The sequence below is a fragment of the Pseudophryne corroboree genome, chromosome 8 (assembly GCF_028390025.1).
Source record: "Pseudophryne corroboree isolate aPseCor3 chromosome 8, aPseCor3.hap2, whole genome shotgun sequence".
NCBI classification, from domain to species: domain Eukaryota; kingdom Metazoa; phylum Chordata; class Amphibia; order Anura; family Myobatrachidae; genus Pseudophryne; species Pseudophryne corroboree.
In genome coordinates this window covers 314,478,102-314,499,113 of record NC_086451.1, presented here as the reverse complement: position 1 = coordinate 314,499,113, position 21,012 = coordinate 314,478,102, and the positions used below count along the sequence as shown (strand labels likewise).

Genomic DNA, 21,012 nt, shown 5'->3' with positions numbered 1-21,012 from the left:
GACCCATACTACACATGTGGAATCAGCTCCTGCATATGCACAATGTATGGAACAATGGTACTTTGCAAAATGAACAGAACATTGTCAGGTTCTGAATTAGGCCCCTGATGTAGAGAGATTTAGTGTTGGCAGAGTTGTTCTAGCTGAGCTATAAAATTCTGTGTAAAAATAATAGATAGTCCTAGAGGGACTGTGGCAGACAATTGTGGCTGCTGCTGTATGGAAACAGCCCAGGTAGCAGGCAAGAGCCCAGTTATCCAGGAAACAGGGAGGACCATAAAACTCTGCATATGAAGTTGTGGAAGCCAAGCCAGGCCCTGAAGTTGTGGCCAAGATGAGCCAGAAGCAGGCAGGACTGAGATTTTGTGTTGTAGACTTACTGCTCTGTTACACAGGGGTCACAAAGTGAGCAAGTGTCCTGAGTGAGTACCAGGCTATTTTTGTTTTTTTATTTCTATATGCTGACAGTAGATTTCATTTATAAACTGAGCCTGAAATGCTGTGTGTGTTCACTGATTCAAGCACATAAACACTGTACCACTAGACACTCTACTGAGCTATATTCCCCAGTTTGTCTCAGTATTTACATAATAGGGAATACTATAAAATTCAAGTAACTTATTCAATAGTTTCAAATTTGTTTTATCCTCCTAAGAATTTACACAAAATGGCCTGTTTATTTTTTATCATGTTTTTGAGAATAAACTAGAATAAGGAAGAACCCCTAGTGTGTTATTTTGAGCATTGTTACATTACAGAGTTTGTAGCCTTACAGTTTGGGTTTATTTTATTGATTATAACAATTTTCCCAGATCTTAGTACTTAGTATTGAAGGGTGAAACAATTAGCACAAAGTGTATCATAGGTTTATCAGCTACGTAATTTCATCCCTAATCATAATATTATTTTTGTTTTTAGTTTAGTAAAAAAAAAAAATACAAACTAGCTTAATCTAAAATTGCATCTTATTAATGACATAATTATAGGCATTATGCATAAACCCAATGAAAACCTACAAGCATTTCCACAGTAGGGTGTTTTGATGTTAAAATGAAATATTATGAATCTGGCAATTAGCACAGTGTGTTATAATGCTAAATATCGAGCTTGAAATTAATTAAAATATATGATATTAGAGTAACATAAAAGCACACAAGGTGAAAATGTTAGCTCCTGTGTTAATTCGTATTTAGCGTGAGTGATTATTTAAAAGTATGTTCAATAAAAAAATAATAAGATTAATTGTTAGATTTGTTGTAAATAAAAAAAAACAAAAAACATTTAAAATGAACAAGTAAAATCTATCTTAGCTTTTCTAAAATCCTACACAGACTAGAATTATCAATTCAGACTGCCAGGTTGTTCACGGTCTGTTATCTTAAGAGTAGCCCCGCGTCATCAGATTTATAATCGGATCAGATTGGATTTGATAGATGAGGCCAGATAAACCTGTTGGCTCATAACCACATATGTTTTCTGCATCTGGCTCTCAGATGACCAGAGTTACCATGGCCCCTTTGAATTTGTTCCTCCTGAATAGCTGCTTACTGTATGTCCAACCTGCCCTTGTTTATGTTACCATACATCCAGTTGTTCTGTGGTTGGATTAAATGAAGGGATCCCAATGTATAAAACTATAATAATATATTTATATACAATATTGTTCTATTACCAAACTGACTAGAAGCCTTTTACATTATTACAATGTATTTGATTGTTAAAAGATAATAAAATGTGTCAGTAAAAAATATTATTATTGTCTTTTCTGCCTATTTATGCAGCACTTTTTTATTATTATTATTATTATTATTATTATTATTGTTGTGTTTTACTTATAATATGATTAGTAAACATTACTGTATTTGAGTTGAATTTGACATACACATGGAAGCATAATAAAATAATATGTGAAGTAACCATTTAACCATGAAAAAGCATTTGAACCCTGTTGAACATGATGGGGTATATTTGCTTTGGCTTGTAGTGAGACAATTTTGAACATTCTTAGTAGCGTTAATAACAGACTGCAAAAGCCAATTACAGGAGGGATTACTATGCAAGAGCGGATACGTTAGTGGGATCCTGTGTGTAAAAGCGGTCTATTCAGACTTGTTGCACATGTCTGAAAGGTAATACTTAGGGGCCTATGGCTTCTAGACATGATAATTATAATTTTCTATATCCACTTATCATGTTAATAAGAAATTATGGGGCAGATTTATTAAGCCTGGTGAAGTGATAAAGTGGAAGGTGATAAAGCACCAGCCAATCAGCTCCTAACTGTCATTTTTCAAACCCTGCCTGTAACATGGAAGTTAGGAGCCGATTGGTTGGTCCGTTATCACCTTCCACTTTATCACTTCACCAAGCTTAATAAATCTGCCTTTATGTACCACTGGGATGTAAGAAAAAGCACACAATATAAGCCCATCCCCATGATGTGTAAAAGTAATAATTTTTCTACTACCCGTGAAGTTTCCTATCTGCAAATTTTTTCAAGAATATTGCAAAAAACAAAGATACTTAAAAAGTAATAAAATATAGTGAATGAGACATTTGAAGGTGATCGATGTTAATATTAAATAGGATATAATGAAAGAAATTCAATATAGGTATGTTACTCTATAATGATTTTTCCACATTGTAAATAATGAAATTAAGTGAATAAGAGATAAGAATATATAGCATTTAATAGTATGTAGAAAAATGGCAAGAACTACAGATGTAACCATTCTCATCTTCACCAATTACTAAACGTAAGTCATTGCTCCTTTTCTCCTTAGGTACAGATGTACTCATCTTACTGTGATGTGGCATGCTGCAACACGGCTTGCTGCATGGAATGCCAGGCTATGAATTCAATAAGGAATTAATGAAGCAATCACTGGCTGCATATAGCCATAGCCTGGAATTCCGCGCAGTAACCCGTGTTGCAGCATGCCGCATCACTGTGAGATGAGCATGGCTACATCTGTACCTAAGAAGAAAAGGAGCAATGACTTACATTTAGTAAGTGGTGCAAGCTGATGAAGTGGTGTCCATTGTTTTTCACAAAAGACTGTTTTGTTGTGGCCTTCTCAGTGAGTGTTTTCAGTAAGTGCATAAGACTGTGCACAAGTGCATAAGACTGTGCCTTACATCTTTGTATTTTCTATATATCCTTCACTAGTGCAGGAAAGTCTGCTTTTCAGATAGTCTTACACATTTCTGCACCTGTGAACGTGTTGGAGCCAAGCGCACCTATCTACTGTACGTGCATTTTAGAGTAGTACACATCTCAGTTGCATCTCACTTGCTGCTGGATGGGAGGCACTAACGCTTTTCACATAGACTAATTGATCTGAGGTTGTGTCGGGAGGGTGTAAGTGGAATTGTGGGATATCAGAGTGGAGTATATACAGAGATCTGTCTAATTTCAAAGGATATCTTGCACCAAGGAAAGTCTGGTGCAAGTCCGTACTGAGAGTAATGATGGTTACTTTCACAAGTAGATGGATAGTGGTGGTGATGTGACCGCATAGATTTTACAACTCGGTATGTAAGCAAAGATCTGCATTTGTTTCCAAACACACAATATGGTCACAGCTGCAGCCGACTTGTGTCCAACTTTGAATCAACCTCATTATATGTATAATGACAACAATAAATCTAAAGTACCCCATCCATGTATACTACAGTCTCACCTTAGGTTCCTTTTATTATGTTAAATACAAATAACAGATTATTTTGACTGTTGCACACTAGAATCTTGGCTGCATTGACATTGAGTATTTTCTGGTGACCAGTACTAGCTTTTTTTAAAATAATTGCTGGACCTATGTATTTCTGTGTATATTCCTAGCTCTGCACATTTCTTGCCATTAGACCTATACAGTGGCAAACGCAGTCCACAATATCCCTCTCTGCAGAACAGTGGAACAAGTGCGGGAGTCTGAGGGTGCGGTAGAGCCTGGTAACGACCCTGGACATTAATGTAAAGATTTGTCTTTTTATACACTGGATACTGTATGGAATACAGTATTAATATTTGACATTATATATGGTCTCTAATATAGGCTGTATCAAACAAACGTGAATATTATTAATAAGAGGTCAGGAAAAAGTTGAACATACCATAATAAATAAATACACAAAAATAATAGAATCAGTACTGCACTTTCTAATCACACATTCTCCCACCTCATGGTAAGGCTCCTGTCTCTTCTTCCTGGTAGCTACTCTCTGGTCCATTGCACTGACTGAGGACTCAGATCCACACACACACAGCAAACTTGATAGAAGAAGCTGCTACCATTGGACATGTGCAGCAGCTCTGCTCTGTCCCTTAAACTGCATGCTATGGTGGCAGCTCTAGTATTATATACCATTGCTATTATTGTTAGGGATGTGCACTTGAAATTTTTCGGGTTTTGTGTTTTGGTTTTGGGTTCGGTTCCGCGGCCGTGTTTTGGGTTCGACCGCGTTTTGGCAAAACCTCACCGAATTTTTTTTGTCGGATTCGGGTGTGTTTTGGATTCGGGTGTTTTTTTCAAAAAACCCTAAAAAACAGCTTAAATCATAGAATTTGGGGGTCATTTGATCCCAAAGTATTATTAACCTCAAAAACCATAATTTCCACTCATTTTCAGTCTATTCTGAATACCTCACACCTCACAATATTATTTTTAGTCCTAAAATTTGCACCGAGGTCGCTGGATGACTAAGCTAAGCGACCCTAGTGGCCGACACAAACACCTGGCCCATCTAGGAGTGGCACTGCAGTGTCACGCAGGATGGCCCTTCCAAAAAACACTCCCCAAACAGCACATGACGCAAAGAAGAAAAAAAGAGGCGCAATGAGGTAGCTGTGTGAGTAAGCTAAGCGACCCTAGTGGCTGACACAAACACCTGGCCCATCTAGGAGTGGCACTGCAGTGTCACGCAGGATGGCCCTTCCAAAAAACACTCCCCAAACAGCACATGACGCAAAGAAGAAAAAAAGAGGCGCAATGAGGTAGCTGTGTGAGTAAGCTAAGCGACCCTAGTGGCCGACACAAACACCTGGCCCATCTAGGAGTGGCACTGCAGTGTCACGCAGGATGGCCCTTCCAAAAAACACTCCCCAAACAGCACATGACGCAAATAAAAATGAAAGAAAAAAGAGGTGCAAGATGGAATTGTCCTTGGGCCCTCCCACCCACCCTTATGTTGTATAAACAGGACATGCACACTTTAACCAACCCATCATTTCAGTGACAGGGTCTGCCACACGACTGTGACTGAAATGACGGGTTGGTTTGGACCCCCACCGAAAAAGAAGCAATTAATCTCTCCTTGCACAAACTGGCTCTACAGAGGCAAGATGTCCACCTCATCATCATCCTCCGATATATCACCGTGTACATCCCGCTCCTCACAGATTATCAATTCGTCCCCACTGGAATCCACCATCTCAGCTCCCTGTGTACTTTGTGGAGGTAATTGCTGCTGGTCAATGTCTCCACGGAGGAATTGATTATAATTCATTTTAATGAACATCATCTTCTCCACATTTTCTGGAAGTAACCTCGTACGCAGATTGCTGACAAGGTGAGCGGCGGCACTAAACACTCTTTCGGAGTACACACTTGTGGGAGGGCAACTTAGGTAGAATAAAGCCAGTTTGTGCAAGGGCCTCCAAATTGCCTCTTTTTCCTGCCAGTATAAGTACGGACTGTCTGACGTGCCTACTTGGATGCGGTCACTCATATAATCCTCCACCATTCTTTCAATGGTGAGAGAATCATATGCAGTGACAGTAGACGACATGTCCGTAATCGTTGTCAGGTCCTTCAGTCCGGACCAGATGTCAGCATCAGCAGTCGCTCCAGATTGCCCTGCATCACCGCCAGCGGGTGGGCTCGGAATTCTGAGCCTTTTCCTCGCACCCCCAGTTGCGGGAGAATGTGAAGGAGGAGATGTTGACAGGTCGCGTTCCGCTTGACTTGACAATTTTGTCACCAGCAGGTCTTTGAACCCCAGCAGACTTGTGTCTGCCGGAAAGAGAGATCCAAGGTAGGTTTTAAATCTAGGATCGAGCACGGTGGCCAAAATGTAGTGCTCTGATTTCAACAGATTGACCACCCGTGAATCCTTGTTAAGCGAATTAAGGGCTCCATCCACAAGTCCCACATGCCTAGCGGAATCGCTCCCTTTTAGCTCCTCCTTCAATGCCTCCAGCTTCTTCTGCAAAAGCCTGATGAGGGGAATGACCTGACTCAGGCTGGCAGTGTCTGAACTGACTTCACGTGTGGCAAGTTCAAAAGGTTGCAGAACCTTGCACAACGTTGAAATCATTCTCCACTGCGCTTGAGACAGGTACATTCCACCTCCTATATCGTGCTCAATTGTATAGGCTTGAATGGCCTTTTGCTGCTCCTCCAACCTCTGTGTCACGATCCGGGTATCTGGACGCCATTTCTTACCTATCAGATGCCTCCTAAGGCTGGCTCAGCGCTCCAGGACCGGATCCCATCTGTTATCCTGATGTGCACATTCCCGCATCCTCTCCTGTCTCTCTGGACGCAGTCACAGTAACGCCTTATACATCTGGCATGGCGTCTCCCGCGGCCTCCGCCGCCGTCCCTGAGCTTCTGCATTCAGAGTGGCGATTACGTCAGCCGCGGCCTCCGCTGTGTCCGCGTGGTCGGATGTGCATCTGTCAGCCTGGCGTCTCCTGTCTCCGGTGGCCGGCGCCGCCATTACTGTTTCCCAGACCACATGGATTACAATCCAAACTTCCCTCCAAGTGTCTGCATGGGCGCAGCCATCTTGGATTCTGTCAGCTGATCTTTCCTACCAATCCGTTGTCAGTATTATTAATTTGCATAATTGCCTAGCCAATGCCTTCCTTGCTGCAGGTATAAATAGGTTGTGCCTGAGCAAGGAAGGCGTCAGTGCTTTGGTTGTCAAACCTAGTTCCAGTTTGTCTCTCTCCTGTGAATGTCTTCCAGGTTCCAGCTCCTGTCTCCAGACTTCTGCTATAGAGACCCGCACCAGCATTCCATCTGCGGTGTAGCCTGACTCTCCGATCCATTCTGGACTCACCTGTTTCCAGCTACAACATCACCTGCTTCCAGCTCAGCTTCCAGCAGTGTACAGCTTCTCTTAAAGGGCCGGTGTCCTTTCTGCAGTTTACCACTCTCCACCGGTATTATTATTTCTCCGCTCTCAAATTCTACATTTCATCTATATTGCATCGCTCTCAAGCTTTATTTATTATTTAACTGGTTCCAGCCAGTATCCACTCCGTGCCAACACCTGTCTGGTTCTAACCAGTACCCACAGCAGCATTTTATCTACAGCAGTCCAGCTTTCCCTGGAACACCAGCTGGTACGACCCTGGGCTTTCCTCATTGCTACAGTTGAGCCTGGTAAGGACTTTCCAACTTGCAGATAATAAGAACTGTCTCATACCACCAGAGCTCTGTGGCCCCTGCCACCCTGTAGTACCCAAGAACTGTATTATTATTTCTCTGCTGATTTTTATGTTTCTTTTTACTGCTACTGTGATGCATGGAGTTTGTCATAAATAAATATCATTGACTTTTACTCAAGTTGTCATGGTCACGCCTTCGGGCGGTTTCTCTTCATGTTACTTACGTGTCCAGGGGTCTGATACAACCTCCCAGGTTCCGGTACATCTCAGCCCCTACAACTGAGGCTGCCTTCCGTCAGCTCAGGCCCTCAGTTGTGACAGTAAGCACTGACCAAATGAATCCAGCCGGAGACCAGGATCAAGCGGCCAGGCCGATGCAAGAACTGGCAGCCCGACTTGAACATCAGGAGGCTGCACAGGGCCACATCATCCGCTGTCTCCAGGATCTCTCTACTTGGCTGGATGGGATTCAGACAACTCTCCGTGGATCAGGCGCATCTGGGGCGTCAACCACAGTGACTCCAACTATAACCCCACCCACCTTACCCGTTTCTGCTCCACGTCTTCATCTTCCAACGCCAGCAAAATTTGACGGATCTCCAAGATTCTGCAGGGGATTTCTCAACCAGTGTGAGATTCAGTTTGAGCTACAACCTGGCAATTTTCCCAGTGACCGTACAAAAATTGCCTACATCATCTCTCTTCTCAGTGGCTCAGCCCTCGACTGGGCATCACCGTTATGGGAGAGGTCCGACACCCTGCTATCTTCTTACACTGCATTCGTGTCAACATTCAGGCGCATCTTCGACGAGCCAGGCCGGGTAACTTCAGCGTCGTCTGAGATTCTCCGTTTACGCCAGGGATCACGTACTGTAGGACAATATCTTATAAAGTTCCAGATTCTGGCATCTGAACTGGCATGGAACGACGAGGCCCTGTATGCTGCATTCTGGCATGGTTTATCCGAGCGTATTAAAGATGAGTTAGCTACCAGAGACTTACCCTCCAAGTTAGATGAGCTAATCTCACTTTGTACGAAAGTTGACTTACGTTTCAGAGAGAGAGCAACTGAGCGTGGAAGATCATCTGCTCCAAAATCTTCTGCTCCTCCTCCTCGCCAACTGTCACCAACTAAAGATGAATCCATGCAAATTGGCCGTTCCCGTTTAACTCCTGCTGAGCGCCGAAGACGTCTCTCTGAGTCTCTCTGTCTGTATTTTGCAGCTCCGTCTCACACTATTAATGCCTGTCCCAAACGTCCGGGAAACTCCAAATCCTAGCTCGCCAAGGAGAGGGCCGGCTAGGAGTAATGATCTCCTCTCCATCTCCTCAAGATTGTAATCTCCCAGTCTCGCTTCAAGTTGCTCAACGTTATCAGAACGTCATTGCCCTCCTGGATTCCGGAGCAGCTGGGAACTTTATTACCGAAGCCTATGTTAAACGGTGGTCCCTACCCACCGAGAGACTTCCTTCCTCCTTTTCCTTAACTGCCGTGGATGGCAGTAAAATTTTTGATACAGTTATTGCTCTAAGGACTCTACCAGTTCGTCTGAGAGTGGGAGTTCTTCATTCCGAACTTATTTCACTTTTAGTGATTCCAAGAGCCACACATCCTGTGGTCCTGGGCCTTCCATGGCTCCGTCTTCACAATCCTACAATTGATTGGACGACTACGCAAATTCTGGCATGGGGTCCCTCCTGTGCTGAGACATGTTTGTTTAAAGTGTTGCCTGTCTGTTCTTCCTCCCCCAGGTCGTCTGATGTTCCACCTCCTCCATATCAAGATTTCACGGATGTGTTCAGTAAAGCTTCTGCTGATATCCTTCCTCCTCATAGAGAATGGGACTGCCCGATTGATCTCGTTCCAGGGAAGGTTCCACCTCGAGGCCGAACGTATCCGTTGTCTCTGCCTGAGACGCATTCTATGGAGGAATACATTAAAGAGAACCTAGCAAAGGGGTTCATTCGACCTTCTTCTTCTCCAGCCGGCGCAGGCTTCTTTTTTGTAAAAAAGAAAGATGGTGGTCTGCGGCCGTGCATCGACTACAGAGGTTTGAACGACATTACCATCAAGAACCGCTATCCTTTACCCCTGATTACTGAGCTCTTTGACAGAGTTAGCGGAGCTACCATCTTTACAAAGCTGGACTTGAGAGGTGCATACAATCTCATCCGGATCCGTGAGGGTGACGAGTGGAAGACCGCATTTAACACCCGTGACGGACATTATGAGTACCTCGTCATGCCCTTCGGATTGAGCAATGCTCCAGCTGTCTTCCAGCATTTCGTCAATGAGATTTTCAGAGACATTCTATACCGTCATGTCGTGGTCTATCTAGATGATATCCTCATTTTTGCCAACAATTTAGAGGAACATCGTTTTTGGGTAAAGGAGGTTCTGTCCCGTCTCCGTGTCAATCATCTCTATTGCAAATTAGAGAAATGCGTCTTTGAAGTCATGTCCATTCCGTTTCTAGGGTACATTGTGTCCGGTTCCGGACTAGAGATGGATCCTGAGAAACTACAAGCAATCCAGAATTGGCCGGTACCCTTAACCCTCAAAGGGGTCCAGAGGTTCTTAGGGTTCGCCAATTATTACCGAAAGTTTATACGAGACTTTTCCACCATTGTGGCGCCTATTACTGCTTTCACCAAGAAGGGTGCTAACCCGTCCAAGTGGTCTGAAGAAGCCATGCAAGCTTTTCATCTTTTAAAACAGAGGTTCATCTCTGCGCCTGTCCTGAAACAGCCTGACATCGACTCTCCTTTCATCTTAGAGGTGGATGCCTCCTCCATTGGAGTAGGAGCGGTGTTATCTCAGAGGGCTAAAGATGGCCATTTACATCCTTGCAGTTTCTTCTCACGGAAGTTCTCCCCAGCGGAGCGCAACTATGCCATTGGCGACCAGGAGTTGCTAGCCATCAAGCTCGCTCTAGAGGAGTGGAGATATCTGTTGGAGGGAGCTTCTCATTCAATCACCATCCTTACAGACCACAAGAACCTTCTATATCTGAAAGGCGCACAATGTCTCAACCCTCGTCAGGCCAGATGGGCACTTTTCTTTTCCAGGTTCGACTTTAAACTCCAGTTCTGTCCGGGCTCTCAGAATCGCAAGGCCGATGCCCTTTCCCGCTCATGGGAGCAAGAAAATGAGTCAGAGTCTTCAGACAAGCATCCTATTATAAATCCGTTGGCATTCTCCACGGTAGGGATGGACTCTACGCCCCCATCAGGGAAAAGTTTTGTGAAGCCGACACTAAGGAAGAAGCTCATGCATTGGGCCCATGCTTCCCGCTTTGCCGGACATACAGGTATCCAAAAAACCCTGGAGTTTATCTCTAGGTCCTATTGGTGGCCAACTCTGAAAAAGGACGTTTTGGAGTTTATTGCATCTTGCCCAAAGTGTGCTCAACATAAAGTATCCCGCCAGTCGCCTGCGGGGCAACTGGTTCCACTATCTGTTCCCCGTCGACCATGGACCCATTTGTCGATGGATTTTATTACAGATTTGCCCATGTGCAACAAGTTTAATACCATCTGGGTGGTAGTTTACCGGTTCACCAAGATGGCACACTTCATTCCTCTTACCGGTCTTCCGTCAGCTTCCAAGTTGGCTCAAGTATTCATACAAGAGATCTTTCGACTCCACGGTCTTCCAGAAGAAATTATCTCAGATCGAGGAGTTCAATTCACAGCCAAATTCTGGCGAAGTTTATGTCAAGTCCTCCAAGTCAAGCTAAAGTTTTCCACGGCTTACCATCCTCAGACCAATGGTCAAACTGAGAGGGTGAATCAGGACTTGGAGTCCTTCCTCCGCATCTATGTGTCCTCCTCTCAAGATGACTGGGTTCAATTACTTCCCTGGGCCGAGTTCTGTCATAACAACCAGTATCATTCTTCATCTTCTTCAACACCATTCTTCACCAACTTTGGATTCCACCCTAAAGTCCCTGAGTTCCAACCGCTTCCAGCAACTTCTGTTCCCGCAGTGGATATCACCTTGCATCAGTTTGCCAATATCTGGAAGAGCGTACGATCAGCTCTGCTCAAGGCATCGTTCAGGTACAAGAAGTTTGCGGATAAGAAGCGTCGAGCAGTTCCTGCTCTCAAGGTGGGTGATCGGGTATGGTTATCCACGAAGAATTTGAGGTTAAGAGTTCCCAGTATGAAGTTTGCACCTCGCTACATCGGTCCTTTTAAAATTGATCAAGTCATCAATCCTGTTGCTTACAGACTCCAGTTGCCTCCCTTCTTAAAAATACCCAGGACATTCCATGTTTCCCTGTTGAAACCGCTAATCTTGAATCGGTTTCATTCCTCACTTCCTCCAACTCCGAAAGTCCAAACTCAACGAGGCGTTGAGTATGAAGTAGCCAAGATCCTGGACTCACGTCACCGTTACGGTCAACTTCAGTATCTTATTGACTGGAAGGGTTATGGCCCTGAGGAACGTTCATGGACCAATGCTTCTGATGTCCATGCTCCTGCCTTGGTCCGGAGATTCCATTCCAAGTTTCCTCAAAAGCCAAAGAAGTGTCCTGGGGCCACTCCTAAAGGGGGGGTGCTGTCACGATCCGGGTATCTGGACGCCATTTCTTACCTATCAGATGCCTCCTAAGGCTAGCTCAGCGCTCCAGGACCGGATCCCATCTGTTATCCTGATGTGCACATTCCCGCATCCTCTCCTGTCTCTCTGGACGCAGTCACAGTAACGCCTTATACATCTGGCATGGCGTCTCCCGCGGCCTCCGCCGCCGTCCCTGAGCTTCTGCATTCAGAGTGGCGATTACGTCAGCCGCGGCCTCCGCTGTGTCCGCGTGGTCGGATGTGCATCTGTCAGCCTGGCGTCTCCTGTCTCCGGTGGCCGGCGCCGCCATTACTGTTTCCCAGACCACATGGATTACAATCCAAACTTCCCTCCAAGTGTCTGCATGGGCGCAGCCATCTTGGATTCTGTCAGCTGATCTTTCCTACCAATCCGTTGTCAGTATTATTAATTTGCATAATTGCCTAGCCAATGCCTTCCTTGCTGCAGGTATAAATAGGTTGTGCCTGAGCAAGGAAGGCGTCAGTGCTTTGGTTGTCAAACCTAGTTCCAGTTTGTCTCTCTCCTGTGAATGTCTTCCAGGTTCCAGCTCCTGTCTCCAGACTTCTGCTATAGAGACCCGCACCAGCATTCCATCTGCGGTGTAGCCTGACTCTCCGATCCATTCTGGACTCACCTGTTTCCAGCTACAACATCACCTGCTTCCAGCTCAGCTTCCAGCAGTGTACAGCTTCTCTTAAAGGGCCGGTGTCCTTTCTGCAGTTTACCACTCTCCACCGGTATTATTATTTCTCCGCTCTCAAATTCTACATTTCATCTATATTGCATCGCTCTCAAGCTTTATTTATTATTTAACTGGTTCCAGCCAGTATCCACTCCGTGCCAACACCTGTCTGGTTCTAACCAGTACCCACAGCAGCATTTTATCTACAGCAGTCCAGCTTTCCCTGGAACACCAGCTGGTACGACCCTGGGCTTTCCTCATTGCTACAGTTGAGCCTGGTAAGGACTTTCCAACTTGCAGATAATAAGAACTGTCTCATACCACCAGAGCTCTGTGGCCCCTGCCACCCTGTAGTACCCAGGAACTGTATTATTATTTCTCTGCTGATTTTTATGTTTCTTTTTACTGCTACTGTGATGCATGGAGTTTGTCATAAATAAATATCATTGACTTTTACTCAAGTTGTCATGGTCACGCCTTCGGGCGGTTTCTCTTCATGTTACTTACATGTCCAGGGGTCTGATACAACCTCCCAGGTTCCGGTACATCTCAGCCCCTACAACTGAGGCTGCCTTCCGTCAGCTCAGGCCCTCAGTTGTGACACTCTGAAGCATATAGAGGGTTGAATTCCACCTCGTTACCACTTCTTGCTTCAGATGATGGCAGGGCAGGTTCAGGCGTTTTTGGTGGTGCTCCAGTCTTCTGTACGTGGTGCCTGTACGCCGAAAGTGTCCCGCAATTCTTCTGGCCACCGACAGCATCTCTTGCACGCCCCTGTCGTTTTTTAAAAAATTCTGCACCACCAAATTCAAGGTATGTGCAAAACATGGGACGTGCTGGAATTTGCCCATATTTAATGCACACACAATATTGCTGGCGTTGTCCGATGCCACAAATCCACAGGAGAGTCCAATTGGGGTAAGCCATTCCGCGATGATCTTCCTCAGTTGCCGTAAGAGGTTTTCAGCTGTGTGCGTATTCTGGAAACCGGTGATACAAAGCGTAGCCTGCCTAGGAAAGAGTTGGCGTTTGCGAGATGCTGCTACTGGTGCCGCCGCTGCTGTTCTTGCGGCGGGAGTCCATACATCTACCCAGTGGGCTGTCACAGTCATATAGTCCTGACCCTGCCCTGCTCCACTTGTCCACATGTCCGTGGTTAAGTGGACATTGGGTACAACTGCATTTTTTAGGACACTGGTGAGTCTTTTTCTGACGTCCGTGTACATTCTCGGTATCGCCTGCCTAGAGAAGTGGAACCTAGATGGTATTTGGTAACGGGGGCACACTGCCTCAAGAAATTGTCTAGTTCCCTGTGAACTAACGGCGGATACCGGACGCACGTCTAACACCAACATAGTTGTCAAGGCCTCAGTTATCCGCTTTGCAACAGGATGACTGCTGTGATATTTCATCTTCCTCGCAAAGGACTGTTGGACAGTCAATTGCTTGGTGGAAGTAGTAAAAGTGGGCTTACGACTTCCCTTCTGGGATGACCATCGACTCCCAGCAGCAACAACAGCAGCGCCAGCAGCAGTAGGCGTTACACGCAAGGATGCATCGGAGGAATCCCAGGCAGGAGAGGACTCGTCAGAATTGCCAGTGACATGGCATGCAGGACTATTGGCATTCCTGGGGAAGGAGGAAATTGACACTGAGGGAGTTGGTGGGGTGGTTTGCGTGAGCTTGGTTACAAGAGGAAGGGATTTACTGGTCAGTGGACTGCTTCTGCTGTCGCCCAAAGTTTTTGAACTTGTCACTGACTTATTATGAATGCGCTGCAGGTGACGTATAAGGGAGGATGTTCCGAGGTGGTTAACGTCCTTACCCCTACTTATTACAGCTTGACAAAGGCAACACACGGCTTGACAAATGTTGTCCGCATTTCTGGTGAAATACTTCCACACCGAAGAGCTGATTTTTTTGGTATTTTCACCAGGCATGTCAACGGCCCTATTCCTCCCACGGACAACAGGTGTCTCCCCGGGTGCCTGACTTAAACAAACCACCTCACCATCAGAATCCTCCTTGTCAATTTCCTCCCCAGCGCCAGCAACACCCATATCCTCCTCATCCTGGTGTACTTCAACACTGACATCTTCAATCTGACTATCAGGAACTGGACTGCGGGTGCTCCTTCCAGCACTTGCAGGGGGCGTGCAAATGGTGGAAGGCGCATGCTCTTCACGTCCAGTGTTGGGAAGGTCAGGCATCGCAACCGACACAATTGGACTCTCCTTGTGGATTTGGGATTTCGAAGAACGCACAGTTCTTTGCGGTGCTTTTGCCAGCTTGAGTCTTTTCAGTTTTCTAGTGAGAGGCTGAGTGCTTCCATCCTCATGTGAAGCTGAACCACTAGCCATGAACATAGGCCAGGGCCTCAGCCGTTCCTTGCCACTCCGTGTGGTAAATGGCATATTGGCAAGTTTACGCTTCTCCTCCGACAATTTTATTTTAGATTTTGGAGTCCTTTTTTTACTGATATTTGGTGTTTTGGATTTTACATGCTCTGTACTATGACATTGGGCATCGGCCTTGGCAGACGACGTTGCTGGCATTTCATCGTCTCGGCCATGACTAGTGGCAGCAGCTTCAGCACGAGGTGGAAGTGGATCTTGATCTTTCCCTAATTTTGGAACCTCAACATTTTTGTTCTCCATATTTTAATAGGCACAACTAAAAGGCACCTCAGGTAAACAATGGAGATGGATGGATACTAGTATACTTATGGATCGACGAGCGACTGCCGACACAGAGGTAGCTACAGCCGTGGACTACCGTACTGTGTCTGCTGCTAATATAGACTGGATGATAAGGAGATGAAATCAATATATATATATATATATATAATATCACTAGTACTGCAGCCGGACAGGTATATATATTTATTATGTAATGACTGATGACGGACCTGCTGGACACTGTCAGCTCAGCAGCACCGCAGACTGCTACAGTAAGCTACTATAGTAGTATGTATAAAGAAGAAAGAAAAGAAAAAAAAAACCACGGGTAGGTGGTATACAATTATGGATGGACGAGCGACTGCCGACACAGAGGTAGCTACAGCCGTGGACTACCGTACTGTGTCTGCTGCTAATATAGACTGGATGATAATGAGATGAAATCAATATATATTATATCACACTAGTACTGCAGCCGGACAGGTAGATATATTTATTATGTAATGACTGATGACGGACCTGCTGGACACTGTCAGCTCAGCAGCACCGCAGACTGCTACAGTAAGCTACTATAGTAGTATGTATAAAGAAGAAAAAAAAAAAAACCACGGGTAGGTGGTATACAATTATGGATGGACGAGCGACTGCCGACACAGAGGTAGCTACAGCCGTGGACTACCGTACTGTGTCTGCTGCTAATATAGACTGGATGATAATGAGATGAAATCAATATATATATATATAATATCACTAGTACTGCAGCCGGACAGGTATATATATTTATTATGTAATGACTGATGACGGACCTGCTGGACACTGTCAGCTCAGCAGCACCGCAGACTGCTACAGTAAGCTACTATAGTAGTATGTATAAAGAAGAAAGAAAAAAAAAACCACGGGTAGGTGGTATACAATTATGGATGGACGAGCGACTGCCGACACAGAGGTAGCTACAGCCGTGGACTACCGTACTGTGTCTGCTGCTAATATAGACTGGATGATAATGAGATGAAATCAATATATATATATATATATAATATCACTAGTACTGCAGCCGGACAGGTATATATATTTATTATGTAATGACTGATGACGGACCTGCTGGACACTGTCAGCTCAGCAGCACCGCAGACTGCTACAGTAAGCTACTATAGTAGTATGTATAAAGAAGAAAGAAAAAAAAAAACCACGGGTAGGTGGTATACAATTATGGATGGACGAGCGACTGCCGACACAGAGGTAGCTACATCCGTGGACTACCGTACTGTGTCTGCTGCTAATATAGACTGGATGATAAGGAGTTGAAATTAATATATATATATATATATATATAATATCACTAGTACTGCAGCCGGACAGGTATATATTTTTATTATGTAATGACTGATGACGGACCTGCTGGACACTGTCAGCTCAGCAGCACCGCAGACTGCTACAGTAAGCTACTATAGTAGTATGTATAAAGAAGAAAGAAAAAAAAAACCACGGGTAGGTGGTATACAATTATGGATGGACGAGCGACTGCCGACACAGAGGTAGCTACAGCCGTGGACTACCGTACTGTGTCTGCTGCTAATATAGACTGGATGATAATGAGATGAAATCAATATATATATATAATATCACTAGTACTGCAGCCGGACAGGTATATATATTTATTATGTAATGACTGATGACGGACCTGCTGGACACAGTCAGCTCAGCAGCACCGCAGACTGCTACAGTAAGCTACTATAGTAGTATGTATAAAGAAGAAAGAAAAAAAAAACCACGGGTAGGTGGTATACAATATTATATATATATTATATACAATTATATATATATATATATATATATTAAACTGGTGGTGACTGGTGGTCAGGTCACTGGTCACACTATCAGCAACTTGCAAGTAGTACTCCTAAGCAGACAATCACAATATATATTATACTGGTGGTCAGTGTGGTCACAATGGCAGTGTGGCACTCTGGCAGCAAAAGTGTGCACTGTACGTTATATGTACTCCTGAGTCCTGCTCTCAGACTCTAACTGCTCCCCACTGTCAGTGTCTCCCCCACAAGTCAGATAATATACAGTCACACTATCTATCACTTCAGCAAGTAACTAGTACTCCTCCTAATGCTCCCCAAAATTACTACTGTGTCTCTCTCTACTGTCTCACTCTCTTCTCTATAAACGGAGAGGACGCCAGCCACGTCCTCTCCCTATGAATCTCAATGCACGTGTGAAAATGGCGGCGACGTGCGGCTCCTTATATAGAATCCGAGTCTCGCGATAGAATCCGAGCCTCGCGAGAATCCGACAGCGGGATGATGACGTTCGGGCGCGCTCGGGTTAACCGAGCAAGGCGGGAAGATCCGAGTCGCTCGGCCCCGTGTAAAAAAACATGAAGTTCGGGCGGGTTCGGATTCCGAGGAACCGAACCCGCTCATCCCTAATTATTGTCATAATTGAAGCCACTTGTGAAGAGGGAGAGGGTTTCTGGGCAACCAGAACCCCCCCCCACACACACACACATGTTTGCCTATGCTATAGAGCCTGTGTATTTCCATGTATATTACTAACCATTAACCTACAGTACCCATATATTCCTATGTACATTTCTAGCTCATATACCTATAGTACCTGAGTATCTCTGTGCATTTTCTGGCCATTAGTTCTATAGAGCCTGTGTATTCATGTGTAGATTCCTAGCCATTAACCTACAGTACCCATATATTCCCATCTACATTGCTAGCTCTTAAACCTATAGACCCATGTATCTCCGTGCACATTTATAGCCATTAGACCTATGGAGCCTGTATATTCATATGTTCATTCCTAGCCATAAACTTGCTGTACCCATATATTCCTGTGTATATAAATTTATGCAGAAAAAGTAAAAATTTGTGACATTTATAGTAAAATCCTAATACTCCAGTTTTCTATTTGTACTCTGTGTATCTTGTAATGAAAATAAAATTCAGTTGTACAGTAAAACAACTTGGGTAATAGCGAAGAATGAATGCATTGTTTATTTAAGCCCATCTGTTTTGGTATTCAAAACATTAATCATAAGCAGACAAAAAACCACTTATCTTTCACACACTATCCCGCCCCTTCATGCTCTAATTCACGTATAAGAGAAAAACAGAACGACAGTGAAATATCATCTAGATGTTATTGACAAAACAATAAAAATTAAGGCAGCAAGACTACAACAGAGCATAACAAGGCAGTACCCATGTAACATGTTTTACCCCTTAACTGGTTGACTCCTTAAAAATATTTTTGATAGTCAATTATAAGACTCTCGTTGCCAGATCTATCTAACAATATTATTTTATACAATACTTGTGATTTTAGTGCTTAATATTTCGTGATAACGTCTGTTAAAAAGATTATCAATCACTGGTCAGATTAGTGAAATCACTTCAAACCTAATTTTTATTAACTTTATTTCAATTAATGCATGTTTTTATTCACATAAAAAAATAATAATAATAAAATCTCTCTCTCTCTCTCTCTCTCTCTCTCTCTATATATATATATATATATACAGATGGAGCCTCCCTTATCTTTGCCATTTCTCCGCCTAAACGGAGGTTTAGTAGTACCTAGGTGATAGCTTAGGTTGCTGAGTTTATGCACGGACAGGCGCATTGAGGCAGGACCACATACTCAGCATGCGATACACATCTCCACCACTGGATGGCTAATGCTCCACTAGTCCAGTACTTTAGAGTGAATAGCGGCGGATTGATCTACAAATGGTCAGTGACGAATGTATGCACTGTATACTGTACACACAAACCAATGGTTGCTAAATACTGTGTTCAAAGACAATACAGTATTTGCAGTGTCTTTGAACCACCTCCCCCTTTCCCCTTCCCCTCCCCTAGGAGACTGCTCATTTCACAGACTGTGTATACAGATAGTGTATACAGATGCAAATCATGTTACAGACACAGTTATAGATTGTGTTACAAACTATGGTTCATTGACGTTAGGGATACACTGTACTGTATTGTCTGAGCGTTCAAATCCCGTACCGTTATGGCATAATCAAAACCAATGGGAAGTTTGAATTTGATTATGTGCACAGGTTAGGGTATTGAGACGCTCCTTCAGCATTGCCCTGACTCTTGCAAAATATATGCCGTCACTCGCTCCATAGCTGAGGGCTTCCAAGAGCTGCAGGGTCACGGGTGGTAGCCATGTATCGAGTCTGGCCTGCTACAGTATTGCATGTGTACCATACGGTGAATAGAGCTCGCTTATCCTCATAGCTGCTGTATTAATTTAGATACCCTCCTGCAGCTTTGCCCTGCTTTATGTAAAACTTGTGTGCACACTTCTATTGAATGTAAAAGTATAGTACAATAGATACAAAAAAAAAATTATTACAGTGTCAGGAAAAAATTAACATGCATTCGTACTTTGGGAATCGAACCCGGGACTCTAAGTTTGGGAGTGATACACTTCTCAACTCGGGCACATCGCCACATGACAGATGCATAAGCCCATTGGTTTTGATTATGCCGTAATGGCTATGGGATTTGGATGCTCACATATCCCTAACATCAATATACCATACCTGTAACACGTTCGTTTGCATCTATATACACTACTATTTTTGTTGATTTGGCTGCGGGACTTGGACGCTCACATATTCCTAACGTCAATGGACTATACTGTGGCTTTATCACTTTAATTTATGTCTGTATATACTGTACTATTTGCATCTGTACTGTATATACTGTAATATGCTGTATGACATACTGTAGCATACTGTAGCATAATGAGACGCATCAGTAAAGTAGTTACTAGTGTGCCTGATCGCAACTAACGCCCAAATAATGGAGGCTCCATCTGTATATTCTTGTTCTTCCTTTATGATGTCACATTTGAATATATATTGAAGAAAAAGAGGAGACTGTAGAGATTCACCTACTATTGTTCTCAACATCTTAAACAGAAATACACTAAGTGTGGAGCGACTTATTACTCCTTTTACAAATGAACCATGGACTTTGAACTTGTTTTTATGTATATATAATAAATTTTATGATGGAACATGTTGCCACCATGTTTTGACTCTTAATGGTGTGAATCATAAGTGCCTTTTGTAACACAGGGTGTTGACTCAACCCTCAGGCGCCAGCTCACCTATTGTTGTATATACATATTTGCTATATCCCGCCATGTATGGCACAGTTTTCCATGCCATAGACTCAGAGATTTAGCCATGCCTTGTGTTTTTTCTTACTTTGCACCTTTAATATGTTACTTTATACATATTCTATTATGGCAAATAATTTTTTTTTAAATTAATCCCCTCGCTACTCGTGAAAAACAGCTTAGCTGTGTTTTACATGTTGGGCCAAATTGGTAAAAAAGCAAAGATGTAAGTGGACACATCTGTGTATATATATATATATATATATATGTATACAGATGGGTCCACGGTTATCTTGACTAGTTTTCTGCGCCTAGGCACAACATTACTTATTAGCATAAACCCTTCATCTATTGTTCTCAGGTGTAATATAATACAGAGAATAATACAGCAGGGGATTAAGTTATTACAGCAGGTTATTAAGTCTGACTGGCCAGTCTCAGTTAATCCTATTAAAGGTCAAGATAAACGTGGATCCATCTGTATATATATATATATATATATATATAG

General features: G+C 43.7%; 1 protein-coding gene across 6 annotated transcripts in view; it reads left to right on the top strand.

Moving 5' to 3' along the window:
- The window catches only part of AFF2 (ALF transcription elongation factor 2), a 741,379-nt gene that overhangs the window by 707,237 nt on the left and 13,130 nt on the right, over positions 1 to 21,012 (top strand). The window lies entirely within an intron of this gene.